Source organism: Nycticebus coucang, chromosome 20 (assembly GCF_027406575.1).
Source record: "Nycticebus coucang isolate mNycCou1 chromosome 20, mNycCou1.pri, whole genome shotgun sequence".
Classification (NCBI taxonomy): Eukaryota; Metazoa; Chordata; class Mammalia; order Primates; family Lorisidae; genus Nycticebus; species Nycticebus coucang.
In genome coordinates, this window is record NC_069799.1 from 12,093,569 (window position 1) to 12,105,655 (window position 12,087).

The 12,087-nt window shown below is 46.7% G+C and overlaps 1 protein-coding gene across 1 annotated transcript in view; it reads left to right on the forward strand.

Moving 5' to 3' along the window:
* The first annotated feature begins 3,419 nt into the window (after nucleotides 1-3,419).
* The window catches only part of LOC128572417 (zinc finger protein 267-like), a 50,084-nt gene continuing 41,416 nt past the window's right edge, over nucleotides 3,420-12,087 (forward strand). The window contains exon 1 of the mRNA XM_053572398.1: nucleotides 3,420-5,213. The gene's annotated coding sequence lies outside the window, so the exon portion shown is untranslated. The remainder of the gene's footprint in view (nucleotides 5,214-12,087) is intronic.

Sequence of the window (12,087 nt, forward strand, 5' to 3'; positions counted from 1 at the left end):
AACTTGTTTTCTTCTGTCTACTCACCCCACAGTGTATAGGGGCTCAGTCTGCACACCTTGGGTCCCTAGGGTATAGCTGTCCCCCCAGTACAGGCCACAGAGACCCTCATCTGCACATACACATCTCTCAGCTCGTCCAAACCAGAAGCCCTGTCTCCCACACCAGCCACTCCATGGCTGGGCAAAGTGCCTTTGCCACTGTTGTAGGCTAAGACCCCCAGGCATTTTCCCCCTGCCTGTTCTCTCACACTGTAGCTCATGTACCCCCAAATAGCTACCCACTGTCCCTTTACAACCCCATAGCCAGCTTCCCTCCTGCTGGTATCTTCAACCCTGTTAGCCTCTGTCACCTGTTGTACTTACACCTGTGGTGGCCATTTCATTCAGGGCCAGCACCATAGTCCCTACAGGGACACCCTGGCCTCCTCACTATTCTTGGTACCACTCAGAGTGCAGGCTCAGGCACTCAGAGCCATTTTGCAGCCTCTCCTGGGCCATGAGGGAACCCTCATGTGTGATACCATAGAAGTCATCCCCCAGGCCTTGGTCCCTCTTCTGCCTGTTGAGGACAGGGCTTGAAAGGGTGGTTGTGGTGGCTTATGCCTGTAATCCTAGCACACTGGGAGGTTGAGGCAGGTGGATTGCTTGAGCTCACGAGTTCATGACCAGCCTGAGCAAAAGAGAGACCCCCATCTCTACTAAAAATAGAAAAACTGAGGCAAGAGGATCACTTAAGCGTAAGAGTTTGAGGTTGCTATGAACTATGATGCTATGGTACTCTACCCAGGGTGACAGCTTGAAACTCTGTGTCGAAAAAATTAAAAAAGAAGAACCACCCCGGCCATCCCTGAATGCCTAGAATCTGGTCTCACCTTTGTCTTTAGTCTTGTCCTCCTATCTTCCCGCCTCCTGAGAATGGCACACTTGCAATGTAGGAGGTGGCACAAGTTTGTGGGAAATTTCCTTTCCCTCCTTGGATTTCACTACATCTTGGATTTCAGCACCTCCACCCCAACAAGGTGCAGATCTCAACCAGGGCACCTCATGCCAAGACAGCCCACTGGTGCAGCCCAAAGGGTGCTGAGTCATACAGGGGGGCTTGCTGAGCCAGGTAGCCATTCCCCAGTCACAGTCTTTCTGACTTTGCCACTTCCTGGCCCCATGCCTCAGTTTCCCCCACTGCGGCCCAAGGTAAAAATCCTAGCCTGAAGTCCATCAGGCCCAGGGAGGCCACCACACCAGGTTAAGTGGCTACAGCATGTGAAAGTGGGAGTGAGAGACATTCCCTGTCCTGGGTCTCTTGCCCAGGGATAGATGTTCATTAGGCCACAGCCAGGGTGCTGGGGAGGGCCATGTGCCCTTTCTAGGGAACTTTGCTCCCAGTTGTGGGTCACTAGAGTTGAGGCCCAGGGGTGGGATGGAGGAGGAGCAAAGCTCCATTTAAAGGACCTTGGGTCAACCCCAGAGGATGAGTAGCAAATTCAGACTCGTGTCTGAAGCTGGCCACCCAAGGGATTTGAGTTTTGGGGTGAGATGAGGGCCGAGTGTCAGGGAACAAAGTTTTCTGGTTTTGGACGGGCATGAAATTTCTTGCAGCTCATGGAGGTACAGTCCCTGTTGCCAGATACATGCTTTCAAAGAGCCTAAGATGGGGGTAGGGAGCCAACTGGAAGGGCCCCTGAAGCCAAAGTGAAACTCCAGCAGTCTTCCTCCCTACTTGTCTCCCCAGTTAAGAGATGTTAGCAGGTTTTTAACAAAGAGGGGCACAGAGAAGGAGAGAGAGATTCAGAGGCCAGGCAGTCTGAGGGCTTACTAAGAATATTAGTCTAATGATTACAACAACCCTCTCAGCTGAGGAAACTGAGGTTGGAGGAAGGCATCCAGAGCCTGGGTGGGCAGCTGGCAGCCTGGATCCCCAAAGGTTTTAGGCAGAACCTCAAGCCCCTAGCAAAGGTGGTTCCTCTCCCAGCTCATTCCTGTATAAATCTCAGTCTACCCTGCCCCATCCCCTGCTCACAGGCCTTGGCGTCCCTGAGTGCTGCTTGCAGGCTGGAGATAAAAGTGCCTGAAGCCCCCTTTCCCACACTAGGAGCTACCCGTTCCCAAGGAAGGCGCTCCGTGTAGCTACCCTCCAGCCCACCCTCTGTCTGCCTGCCTGCTGACCCTAACAGCACATGTGCTATTTGGACACCCTGAGCGCTTGTCCCATTTGGCTTAGGTCCCTAGTACTAGTGCAACATGGGCCCTGTGGCCTCCTCTAGGTCCTTGACTTCCTGTTGGACCTCATCCTTCAGTGGCTCCACCCCCTTGGGACATTTGCCTTCTTACCCTGGCCTGGCATTGACCACACACCTTTATGGACAGAACCCTAAAGCAGTGTTGGGGTCAATAGTGGCACCAGATAGTGTCACCTCATCTTGAGGACCTCTGGGGTTCAGGGGCCAGCTTCAGCTGATGCATTCACACCCACCCTCCAAAGACCACCCTGTGGCTTTGGCCAAACCTGGCCTGGAATTGGGGCACAAGGTAGGAGCTATGGAGGCCACTCCAAGGCTGGTTTTCCAGCTGTGGCTTGGCACTTGGGTGGTGGTCTTGAGGCTGAAGGTGACACACACAGTCTCTGGCTGCGATTATCAGGGAGTGGGAGCAGCAGGCATGTGGTCACTGGCCCTGTGGTGCCACTTAACACCTGGAGATTCCTCCTTACCAGCCTGGAGATTCCTCCTTACCAGGTGCCTGTTCTGGTCCCCGTGCCTCTGTCAGCTGGAGTGTCCAGGCCCCTTGGTGTGCCCTCCCTGCCCTTGTCCTGACCTGGCTACCGCAGGCCCCAGAGCATGTGGGGTCCCTCCAGGTGGAGACCTCAGGTGTGGAGAGTGGACCGCAGGTGCCCAAGGCCTCGCTCAGACTGCTGGCTCTAGCTTGCTGTTGCTGGGGGACATGCTTTTCCTGGTGGACATTTGGGGTCAAGGGTGTGTGTATTTTATGGAGAATGATTTGCCAAAAGTGGCCCTTTGTTTCCCTGCAGTAAGGATTGGCTTTGTAATTACATTTTTTCTTATTTCCTTTAATTAAATTTGCCTTAAAAATAGAAACAAAAGAACTAGTTAAATAGTAACTAATAAAAATGTGCCCAAATGTACTGACAGAATAATGGGTATAATATGATAGGTAAAAACTAAAAGGAGGGGCTCAGAACACTCAAGACCAAAGTGTAGGCCCAGCGCCTATAGCTCAGCAGTTAGGGCTCTAGCCACATATACCTGGGCTGGTGGGTTTGAACCCTGCCTGGGCCTGCCAAACAATGACCTTTTTTGTTGTTGTTGTTATAGTTGTCATTGTTTGGCAGTCCCGGGCTGGGTTCAAACCCGCCAGCCCAGGTATATGTGGCTGGAGCCCTAGCTCCTGAGCTATAGGCAAATTTAAAATTCTATCTGAAGTCATTAAGATGGTTCAGAAAAATTTCAGTCAGAGGAGGTACATATTCTTTTTCTAGAGGAACTTATATCTCTGGCTAAATATTTCTCCTCTTCCTGTACTTGGTAAATCTATTATTTTGTTAAACTTTAGTTGCATTAAAAAATTTTTTTTTGAGACAGTCTCACTTTGTCACCCTTGGTAGAATGTCTGTAGTGTCTTAGCTGACAGCAACCTCAAACTCTTGGGTTCAAAATGATCCTCTTGCCTCAGCCTCCCAAGTAGCTAGGACTACAGGTGCCCACCACAGTGCCGGGCTATTTTTTAGAGACAGGGTCTAGCTCTGGCTCAGGCTGGTCTTGAACTTGTGAGCTCAGGCAATCCACCCACCTTGACCTCCCAAGTGTTGGAATTACAAGCATGAGCCACCACACCCGGCCCAGTAAAATTTTGTTTAAAAAAGTAAGCATCCCTAGCGCAGCACCCGTAACACAGTGGTTACGGCACTATCCACATATACCAAGGCTGGTGGGTTCAAACCCAGCCTGGGCCAGCTAAACAACAATGATAACTGCAACAACAACAACAAAATAGCCTGGTGTTGTGGTGAGTGCCTATAGTCCCAGCTATTTGAGAGGTTGAGGCAGGAGAATCGCTTTTAAGCCCAAGAGTTTGAGGTTGCTGTGAACTGTGATGGAACAGCACTCTATTGAGGGCGACATAGTGCAACTCTGTCTCAAAAAAAAGAAAGTAAACATTTCCTATAATCACTGGAATGTTTAAGAAATTCTGGTGCAGTGGTGATATACTAATTTTTAAAATTCCTTAACTTTTTTTTTTGTTTTGGTACAGGTATATATCTCAGTTTATCGCCCTCAGTAGAGTATGGTGGTGTCACAGCTGACAGCAACTGCAAACTCCTGGGCTTAGGTGATTCTCTTGCCTCAGCCTCCTGAGTAGCTGGGACTACAGGCACCCGCCACAATTCCCGGCTATTTTTTTGTACAGTTTGGCCAGGGCCGGGTTTGAACTCACCACCTTTGGTATAGGGACCGGTGCCCAGAATTTATTAATATTCTAATGTTTCCTATTGAAGCTAAGCTTGAAAACTTCATAGCACTTCTGCTATTTTTTTCTTTTTAAAATTTATTTTTTTGTTTTATTAAATCATAACTGTGTACATTGATGCATTTGTGGGGTTCAGTATACTGATTTGACATGCAATGTGAAATGCTTACATTGCACTGATTAACACATCCATCACAATTATACTATTTTCTTAATAGATTTGAAATGTACCATTGCATCATGCATATTAGGTGAGGTCCCCCAAATACCCTCCCTCCTCCCACCTCTTCCCTCCACTCCCTCCCCTTCCCTCTCTCTCCTCTTCCCTTCTGCTTTCTGGACTATAGTTATGTTTTACCATTCATATGAATGTGTAGATGATTATATATTGATTTTTTTTTTTTGATACAGAGTCTTGAACTATTGCCCTGGATACAGTGCCATAGCATCATAGCTCACAGCAACCTCCAACTCTTGGGCTCAAGCTATCCTCTTGCCTCAATTTTTCTATTTTTAATAGAGACGGAGTCTCACTTTTTGATCAGGCTGGTCTTGAACCTGTGAGTTCAAGCAATCCACCCATCTCGGCTTTTCAGAGTGCTAGGATTACAGGCGTGAGCCACTGCACCTGGCTTTATGTATTGATTTCATAGTAGTATGGAGTATATTGGATACTTTTTCTCCATTCTTGAGATACTTTACTAAGAAGAATATGTTCCAGCTCCATCCAGGTAAACAAAAGATGTGAAGTCGCCATCTTTTTTATGGCTGCATAGTATACCATGGTGTACATATACCACAATTTGTTAATACATTCATGGGTTGATGGGCACTTGGGCTGTTTCCATGTCTTGGTTATTCTGAATAGGGCTGCAGTAAACATTCTAGTGCAAATGTCTTTGTTGTAAAATAATTTTTGATCATCTGGGTATATACCTAGTAGAAGAATTGCAGGATCGAATGGTAGGTCTACTTTTAGTTCCTTGAGTGTTCTCCAAACTTCTTTCCAAAAAGGTTGTATTAGCTTGCATACCCACCAGCAGTGTAAAAGTGTTCCCTTCTCTCCGCATACACACCAACATCTGTAGTTTTGGGATTTTGTGATGTGGGCTATTAACCGTATTGGAGTTAGATATCTCAAAGTGGTTTTAATTTGCCTTTCTCTGATGATTAAAGATGATGAGCTTTTTTTTCATGTGTTTGTAGGCCATGTGCCTGTCTGCAGAGAAGTTTCTGTTCAAGTCTCTTGCCCACATAGAAATGGGGTTATTTATTCTTCTCTTATTGATTAGTTTGAGTTCTCTGTGGATTCTAGTTATCAGACCTTTATCGGAAGCATAACCTGCAAAAATCTCCCATTCTGAAGGTTGTCTGTTTACTTTACTTACAGTGTTCTTGGCTGTGCAAAAGCTTTCTAGTTTGATCAGATCCCAGTAGTAGATTTTTGGTGTTCCTTCAATTGTCCAGGGTGGGGAGGGGGGGTCCTCCTGACACTTCTGTTATTTTTATTTTATTTTTTGAGACAGAGTTTCACTTTGTAGCTCTTGGTAGAGTGCCATGGCAGGACAGCTCACTGTAACCTTCACTTCTTGGGCTTAAGTGATTCTCCTGCCTCAGCTTCCCATGTAGCTGGGACCACAGGCGCCTGCTACAATGACCGGCTATTTTTTTTTAGAGATGGAGGTCTCACTCTGTCTCAGCTGGTCTTGACCCATGAGCTCAGGCAATCCCCTCCCCTTGGCCTCCCAGAGTGCTAGAATTACAAGCATGAGCCACCATGCCCAGCTTGTTTTTATGTTTTTGCATCAAAAATAAAGATGCAGAAAAGCCAAGATTAAATTTGGTATGAAAGCAAGACATAGGCGCGCATGGTTTCTTATGCCTATAATCCCAGCACTCTTGGTGGCCAAGGCAAGAGGATCCTTTGAGCTTAGGAGTTTTAGACCAGCCTGAACCAGAGAAGATCCTGTCTCTACTAAAATTAGAGAAAACTTGACTGGGTCACCTTGGTACCCGTGGCTCAGTGGTTAGGGTGCCAGCCACATACACTGAAGCTGGCGGGTTTGAGCCTGCCTGGGCCTGCTAAACAACTATGACAACTGCAATAAAAAAAAAAAAAAATAACCAGGCATTGTGGTGGCACCTGTAGTCCCAGCTACTTGGGAGGCTGAGGCAAGAGAATCACTAAAGCCTAAGAGTTTGAGGTTGCTGTGAGTTGTGACGCCACAGCACACTCTACCAAGGGCAACATAGTGAGACTGTCTCAAAAAAAAAAAAAAAAAAAAAAACCTTGGCTGGGCCTTGTGGCAGGTGCATGTAGGTCCGGCTGTTTGGAAGGTTGAGGCAGAAAGATTGGTTGAACCCAGGAGTTTGAGGTTGCTGTGAGCTTTGCTGATGCCACAGAACTCTAGCCTGAGGAACAGAGTGAGACTGTGTCTCAAACAAACAAAAACAAGATATTTGCATTGAGTTCCATGGTACTTTATTAAGTGTGTGAATTGACAGTGGATAGACTATGGGATGATGGTTTTTTGTTTTTGTTTTTTTTTGAGACAGAGTCTCACTGTGTTGCCCTTGGTAGAGTGTTGTGACATCACAGCTCACAGCAACCTCAAACTCCTGGGCTCAAGCAATTCTCTTACTTCAGCCTCCCTAGTAGCTGGGACTACGGGCGCCTGTCACAACACCTGGCTAGTTTTTTTTTTGTTTGTTTGTTTTTGTTTTTGAGTTTTTGGCCAGGGCCAGGTTTGAACCCACCACCTCCCATATATGGGGCTGGCGCCCTACTTCTTGAGCCACAGGTGCCACCCGGGGTGATGGTTCTTCATTTGCTTTTACTCTTAATGCAGTTGGATCTAAATAAAATGTTTTGAAGCTTTTATCAGAAACTCATATATGCTATTACATAATAGGAAGCATTCATATGTAACAATTTTGTTTTATTTTATTTTATTTTTTTTGAGACAGAGCTTCAAGTTGTTGCCCTGGGTAGAGTGCCATGGCATCACAGCTCACAGCAACCTCAAACTTCTGGGCTCAAGCGATTGTCCTGCCTCTGCCTCCCAAGTAGTTGGGACTACAGGCGCCCGCCACAACGCCCGGCTATTTTTTGGTTGCAGCCATCATTGTTGTTTGGCGGGCCTGGGCTGGATTCAAACCCACTAGCTCAGGTGTATGTGGCTGGCATTTGAGCCACAGGCGCCAAGCCATAGTATAACTATTTTAAACAAATCCACCAGGACTAGGCATGGTGGCTCACGCCTGTAATCCAAGCACTCCAGGAGGCCAAGGTGTGTGGTTCCCCTGAGCTCACAGGTTCGAGACCAGCTCAAGCGAGATGGAGACCCCTATCTCTAAAAATAGAGATGTTGTCGTGGGTGCCTATAGTTGCAGCTACTTGGGAGGCTGAGGCAAGAGGATCTCTTGAGCTCACGATTTGGAGGCTACTGTGAGCTGTGATGGCACAGCCCTCTACCCAGGGCAACAAAGTGAGATTCTGTCTCCAAAGGAAAGAAAAAGAAGAAGAAGAAACATTCATATATAACAATTATAAACAAATTCACCTGGGCTGGGCATGGTGGCTCATGCCTGTAATCTTAGCACTCTGGGAGACTAAAGGGTGGATTGCTTGAGCTCAGGAATTTGAGACCAGCCTGAGCAAGAGCAAGACCCCATCTCTAAAAAAATAGAGGGGCATTGTGGTGAGCGCCTGTAGTCCCAGTTACTTGGGAGGCTGAGGCAAGAGAATTGCTTAAGCCCAACAGCTTGAGGTTGCCGTGAACTGTGATGCCATGGCACTCTACTGAAGGCTACCAGGTGAGACTCTGTCTCAAAAACAACAAACCAGGCTCAGGCCCATAACACAGGGTTTATGGTGCCAGCCACATGCACTGAGGGTAGTGGGTTCTAATCCAGCCCAGGCCAGCTAAACAACAATGACAACTGTAACAAAAAATAGCCGGGTGTTGTGGGAGGTGCCTGTGTTCCCACCGACTTGGGAGGCTGAAGCAGGAGAATCACTTAAGCCCAGGAGTTTGAGGTTATACATATATGACCAAAATGTTTGGAGATTTCTCCCCATCAACAACCATTTCTGCAGCAGACACCAGCTGGGTGATTCAGGTCCATCCTAACACTCTTCACCTGGAGCTCCAGTGCCTTCTCTTATTATGGGGACCCCACTCTCCAGGAACCTCTGTGGATCCTCCTATGCAGAAGCTCTAGAAACCCAGTCCTATGGGTATTTATTGAAGCTTCATTAGGCAGGCAGAATTGATCAAATCATTCTCTGTGGATGCTTAGCTTAAACTTCAGCTTCTCCTCCTCCTTGGACGTGGGGGTAGACCTAATACGTGGTTTTATTAGAGTGAAGTGGTATCTCTAGGTAAGAGGCTGAAACATCCAGATGAAGTGGCATTACTTCTACATTTGGACAAAGGACACCTGTTTCCAGGCTGCACAACTGACTCTCTGTGAACTTAGGAAGAGGAGCCTAAGTGAAATAAAGCAGTCACAGAAATACTTAGTGCATGATGTCACTGTTATACACCCACCAGGTTCTTGCCCTCTGTACAGTATCAATCCCAATACACTGATACAGCAGAAAAAGAGTTTAATAATTGGATGTCTGCCAACTGATGAGGTGGGAGGGAACCTCACACCTCCCAGGGGGTCTTGGACTGAAGTGTTGTTTTTTTTTTTTTTTTTTTTGAGACAGAGTCTTACTATGTTGCCTTCAGTAGAATGCTGTGGCATCACAGCTCACAGCAACCTCCAATTCTTGGTCTTCAGCAATTCTCTTGCCTCAGCCTCCCGAGAAGCTGGGACTGTAGGTTCCCACCACAATGCCTGGCTGTTTTTTGGTTGCAGTTGTCATAGCTGTTTAGCAAGCCTGGGCCAGGCTTGAACTCGCCCGCCTTGGTGTATGTGGCTGGCACCCTAGTCACTGAGCTATGGGCACTGAGCCTTGGACTGAGGTTTTGAGGGAATTGTGGTGGGTGATTGGTTGGAGCATGGGAGAGAAAAATCATGAGGGTATGAAAACCACAGTCTTTCTCCAAGTCATTTCCTCAGAGGGGGTCTTCAGACTGGCTGATGTCTTCAGACTGGCTGACATCAGTAGACACACAGGAATCCAGGATCTAGAAAACATCTCAGCTGGGCGTGGTGGTTCACGCTTATATAACCCTAGCACTCTGGGAGGCCGAGGCGTGTGGATTGCTTGAGCTCATGAGTTTGAGATGAGCCTGAGCAAAAAAAGCAAGACCCCATCTCTACTACTAAAAATAGAAAAACTGAGGCAAGAGGTTTGCTTGAGCTTGAGTTGGAGGTTGCTGTGAGCTGTGATGTAACCGCACTCTACAGGGTGACAGCTTGAGACCGTGTCAAAAAATAAAATATAAATAATAGGCTCGGTGCCTGTAGCACAGTGGTTGCAGCTTAGGCCACATGCACCATGGGTGGCGGGTTCAAACTCGGCCCAGGCCAGCTGAACAATGTCAAATGCAACAACAAAAAATTAAATAAATAATAGAAAACATCTCAGATGGAAACCTTGGATCTCCTGTCATTCAAGTTGTTATAGAAACTATTAAGGAATGTTAGTGCCTTGTGACAAGGTCTAAAAGGCAGAAAGCAACTATAAGGAAAGGAGCTAGAGAGCAAGTTGTAACTATGGGGAGGTGGGGTATGGGTGATCAGGTTAGTTCTTAGTTGTGTATCTACTGCAAGTCTATATTTTATTTAGAGGTGTGTTGTGACAAGAATACATGCCATGTTATCTTTTTCTTAATTTTCTGGAACCCTGAACTCGATAGGAATAATTTACTGGTAGCAGTTTTCATCTAGTCATTGCTTGAAAGCACACATGTGACTCCACACCCTAATTAGGACTTCATTATGGGATGTTTCTTTTATCTTTTTTTTTTTGAGACGAGTCTCAAACCATCACCCTTGGTAGAGTGCTCAAACTCGTGGGCTTAAGCGATTCTCTTGTTCAGCCTCCCAAGTAGCTGGGACTACAGGCGCCCGCCACAACACCCGGCTATTTTTTGGTTGTAGTTGTCATTGTTGTTTGGCAGGCCCAGGCTGGGTTCAAACCCACGAGCTCCAGTGTACATGGCTGGCGCCCTAGCTGCTGAACTACAGGCACCAAGCCTCTTTTATCTTTTTAAATAGAAACAGGTATCTTTAGTTTTTTTTTTGTTTGTTTTTGAGACAGAGTCTCACTCTGTTGCTGTGGATAGAGTGATGTGGTATCATAGCTCACAGCAACCTCAAACTCTTGGGTTTGAGCAATCCTCTTCCCTCACCCTCCTGAGTAGCTGGGACTACAGATGCCCACCAGTATGCCTGGCTAGTTTTTCAGTTTTTCTGTTTTAGTAGAGACCGGGTCTCACTCTTGCTTAGGCTGGTCTTGAACTCCTGAGCTCAGGACATCCACTTGCTTTGGTCTTCAACAGTACTAGGATTACAGGCACCCGGCCAGGTTTCTTTTTTTTTCTTTTTCTTTCACTTTTGAGGAAAAGGAAAGTTCTATGTTTTCATGAAGTGAACTTCCTCTAACTTCACAGTTTCCATTTATAGCCTTCTGTCCCCACCCTACAGCTAATTGTGTTGCACAATACTTTATGAGCTCCTGCAAGTCTCAACTAACCTGACAATGACAGTCAGAACAGGTGACTCTCCCCACTTCCAGTAGGTTCTTCCCTTCTGAGCATCTGGGAGGATGTCCTTTATCTTTTTTCACTTGTATTTTGTAAGCTGATACAGCTTTACAGTAGCAACTTTAATGTAGCTGATGCAGCTTCCTGGTTACATCAGATGTGTTGCTGTCTGTCCAGGAGGCAATTTTGAACACAGATTCACTCCCAAGAACAGCTTATCCCCACATTTTTTCTCGAAGGGATCGAACCTGGAAGTTGAAGGGGATCCTGGAAATATTCTTCCAGAGAGTCCTAGGCCAACTGTGTTGGCCTGGGTATGAGGCAGCCAATTTCTCCCCCTTCTATGTGGCTCCTGGGCCAAGACTTGGAAATCTCACTAGGAAACCCTGCTAGGGCAGAAGCTGAAGGAGGGAATAAGCCCATGGAAGGTGCCAGTGGTTTCTAGGCTCCCAGAAAAATTTAGAACTTTCTGTAGACAGAAACCCCTCTATATTCAGCCACAGCGACACACTTGTTGGCAAAAGAAACTTTGTGTGTGTTAGTTTGTTCATTTTGCACAAGATGTATATTTAAATAACCAGATGCCTGATTTTAAAGAGAAAGTATGTGGAAATTGTTGTTTTTGTTTTTGTTTTTTTTTTGAGACAGAGTCTCACTTTGTCATCCTCAGTAGAGTGCTGTGACATCACAGTTCACAGCAACCTCAAACTCTTGGGCTTGAGTGATTCTCTTGCTTCAGCCTCCCAAGTAGCTGGGACTACCACTTCCCACCACAACGCCCAGCTATTTTTAGAGACAGGGTCTCACTTTTGCTCAGACTGGTCTCGAACCTGTGAGCTCAAGCAGTCCACCCACCTTGGCCTTCCAGAGTGCTGGGATTACAGGCACGAGCCACCATGCCTGGCCCCTTTTTTTTTTTTCTTTTAAGTATTATTCAGCC